The sequence below is a fragment of the Anneissia japonica genome, unplaced genomic scaffold (assembly GCF_011630105.1).
Source record: "Anneissia japonica isolate Jap-2015-1 unplaced genomic scaffold, ASM1163010v1 scaffold1030_len608725_cov174, whole genome shotgun sequence".
NCBI classification, from domain to species: domain Eukaryota; kingdom Metazoa; phylum Echinodermata; class Crinoidea; order Comatulida; family Comatulidae; genus Anneissia; species Anneissia japonica.
The window spans coordinates 262,304-266,366 of NW_022753996.1; the positions used below are offsets into that span (position 1 = coordinate 262,304).

The following is a 4,063-nucleotide window of genomic DNA, read 5'->3' on the forward strand; positions in this document are numbered from 1 at the left end:
CCCCTGGCATCCCAAGACCGAACCATTGTGTGCCCGGTGAAGCTTATTATAATAGTATTTAAACATGTGTATTATAACGGTTAGTGCACGTGTTTGAATAATAATATAATAATATTCAAACACGTTTATTATAAAGGTTAATACACATGTTTAAATGTGGTAATGTTTAGGCATGTGTATTTATAGTTATGATACAAAATGAATACCCTGCCGCAAAATAGACGGTTCTAAATCGCCCACGACTCAAGCACATGTGCTTCTCGTTCGTTCGTGACGTTGTGCACTGGCCGTGAGAGCGAGTAATCGTCTGTAAATCGTATGCAACGAAGATACAGAATATCAGTTATAAAATCAATTTAGCATTTGATTTTAATACATGACGAGTTATTCTTTGTTCCTAAATTCTGTCCACTAAATATTCATTGCTCGATTCGGAGGCCCTATAAAATAGAGATTTACTACTCTCTGAGCCTAGATTGAAATACATCAGCTGTAAGCTGTAGAATAGCCCCTGGATAGCCGGGAATGTGAGTCAACAATGCTGTTGTACGCCACACGATCATAAAATAAATAGAATAAAGGCTAGAAAGAATCGTATTCTTATATTTATTTAGGCCAGCATAAACACCAATACACCATGTCATTTCCAATATATATGTGTATTGAAAATGACCAAAATTACCATCTTTGTTTTTTGAGAACTAATAAAATATTGATGCATCTTTCTGGCTATAGTATTCTCCCGATGCCAAGTCACGGTTTTATGTTCGTGAAAAAAGTAAAGTAAATCCACAGACGTACAGCTACTGTCTTTTTTCATTATGGTCGGATTTTGGTTTAAAACATTTTATGTTTTAAATAATAACATTACCCTTACAAAAATGTCCAATAGGATCCTATAAGAGAAAATCTTATAGGAATATTATAGATTTTTCGTCACATCTATAGGATCCTATAGGATTATTTCAATAGATATCCTTTAGGTATCCTATAGGAATCATATAGGAGTCGTATAAGTATTCTATAGGAATTTTAATATGTTTCCTATAAGATTCTTAAAGAAATCTTACAGGAAAACTGCAAGATTTTTAAATGAAACAAATAGGAATCTTATAGTTATCCTATAGAAATCCTATAGAATGCCTAAAGGAATCTCATAGATTTTCTGAAGGAACCTTATAGGAATCTTATATGAATTATATAGGTATCTTATAGGAATCCTATGGGTTTCTTATATGAAATCTATAGGAATCATAGATATCTTATTTGAATCTTATAGGAGCCTTATATGAATGATATAGAAAAGTTATAGATATCTTATAGAAATGTTATAGGAGTCTTATATGAATTATATAGGAATCCTGTAGATATTTTATAGGAATCTTATAGATATTTTATAGGAATTTTACAGATTTCCTTCTGGGATCATATAGGCGTCTTATAAGAATCCTTTAGTAATCCTAAAGTTATCTTAAAGAAGTCCTATAGATTTCCTAAAGGAATCTTATAGAAGTCTTATATGAATAATACAGGGTTCCTATAGATATCCTATACGAATCCTATATGGTTTCCATAAGATTCGTATGGGTGTCTTATAAGAATTATATAGGAATCCTATAAGTATTATTTTTATTCTATTGATTTCCTAAAGGAATCGTATAGATGTCTTGCAGGAATCCTCTGTGAATGCTTTAGTTGTCTCATAAGATTCTTATAAGAAAGCTGTATATAATGATTTATAACAGATTCATATAAATTTCTTATTTTTGTAAATATATACTGTTTGTTAATGTTAATGCAAGCAATGATTGCTTAGTAAGTTGTTATTGACGGGTTAGCTGGTTGTTGACATCCGTTGGTTCCACAATATTGTTTGCATGCACAGGCAGTATTGAATGACTGATGCGTTTAATTTCGAGCTGGAGTGGCTACTGGACGGAAAAATAATAATGGCTTAAACAACTCCTGAAAACATACAAAATACACTGAGTTCAAGATATACAAACCATGATTTCTTTAATTAAAAACATCAACTATGCATAAACTGCATACCCCTTCACATAATATTGTTCGTCTTAAGCCTTACTGATGCACATACCTCAAACTCCAGCAATACCTAAATGCTTTACAGTCTTCAAATCAGTTTTTTTTTCTGTAATTTATAATAAGGCGTCAACTAGAGTTTATTATACAAAACCCTGTTCAAGAATCTGTCGCGTTACAGGTGTGTATAAACCAGATATTTTCTGTATGATATTGAAACTGGAGCTGTCTATATCCGTGCTTTTTCTTGTCCAATGGTAGCAGAGTAAATTTGAAATCTTGCTGAAAGATGCCATTGTAGATTCTGCAGAGTGACCAAACTAAGTTTGAAATATTGAATCAAGATGGCTTCGGATTTTTACCCTTGCTTCACATGCTGAAAGATATAACAAAACAATTCTTTAAATCAGAGCAAAGTGATACATACAGTTGTCTTGTGCATTTTGAAACTATTTTTTGAAAAAAAAAGTGAGTCATGAAAAATCATAATAATACATACACTAGGTCAAAATAAAGAATTGAGGGGCTGGGCAAAATAACCAAGAACTGACAGTTGCAATATGATTAATGCTCTAATTGTTTTAAAATTTTAAATCATAATAATTAAACAGATTTTGCCGTTTGTGTCTTTAAGGCAAGTAATTAATTAGTATTGAAAATGTATCTTAAAATTTTCTACCCACATTTTAAATTTTGTATTTTCCTTCAACATGAATGTATTAAAATAAGAGTATGATATGTGGTAGCTGAAATAAGAGACTAACACACTTCTTAATCATAAGTCGGTTAATTACTGTAGTTGTTCCATCCTTTTTTCTTAGTTTTAAAAGCATTAAAATATTGTGCAATATACTTACAATGTTAATATCCTTTATGCAGTAGGCCTTACACACATTATTAATTAATTGATAACCTCCACCATTAGTATAGTGAGTTCCTATATTTAAAGTGTTAAAAACTTGAAACTTAAAAAAAAATCATTCACCTTTGAAAGTCCTCTTTCTCCGACTGCCGCATTAAGACTTTAAACAAACATCAACGCTTTCTTACTTCATGAGTTTTCACTGAGAAAAATTCCTTTACCAACAAATTCTGAAAGAAAGTCAACGTATAATGATTTTTTGATATTTTGTTTTGCAAACCCACTGTTGACGAAAATAAGGATTTAAAATAAAAATAAAATTTATTTTTGATTAGTTAGCTCACCTGCTGCCGTGAATTGGAAATTGAGAAAAAAAAATGGTTTATTCTGTTCTGCAACATCATAGGCCTACAATAGCCTATAGAGGCTTATGCCTACCTCTATAAAAATCATTAAAATAATCATATCATGGACTTTTACAATAATAAATAAGAGAGAACACGGCCCAATTTACCACACTCCAATACTTCCATTATATAGGGCAGCTCTTTGGCATATCCTCAGTTCTGTCTTTTCTTATTAACAGGCCTAGGCTAGACTCCCTTGCTTGTTATCCCCTAGGCCTAGGCTCCTAATCCTATGCCTAGAGATCCAATCCAAACCAATTCAATTTTTGACTTAAAAGACGCATTATACTCAGCCTAAATGCGCCAATTTAAACAACATTAAATGAATATTAATATATAAACAATTCTTACCTATTGGTACTGCTGAAATACTTAAGAAAGTATGGTTATGCCTGTTTTATCATCATGAATGTGCACTGAGAAAGAGCTCTAATTCACTAACAAATTTCTGATAACATTCAAAAAAGCACCTTTGTTAATTTCCATGGCCTTCAGTGATAAACATGGATAAAGTGACCAATCACATTGGTGATTTGAGGTTATCCATGGTTGGCTGAAGAGCTTAAATGACAACATCTGTTAATTGTTATCTTGTAACTTGTGTTTTAAAGTCGTATGTTTTATTATACACGATTTAGTATAGGCCTAGAATTTGGCTATGTATTGTTTATACTGCCAGGATTTCATAATATAAATTTTTTTTTATTATTTCAGCAGAACAGGGAAACAGGGAAAATCTCCCAAAAAATTT

General features: G+C 31.5%; 1 long non-coding RNA gene across 1 annotated transcript; it reads right to left on the reverse strand.

Moving 5' to 3' along the window:
* Positions 1-1,999: 1,999 nt before the first annotated feature.
* LOC117122994 lies at positions 2,000-3,763 on the reverse strand. Its single transcript, XR_004447786.1, has 3 exons — positions 3,664-3,763; positions 3,029-3,135; positions 2,000-2,419 (listed from the first exon to the last, which is right to left on the reverse strand). It is a non-coding gene; the product is annotated as an uncharacterized LOC117122994 (long non-coding RNA).
* Positions 3,764-4,063: the final 300 nt, after the last annotated feature.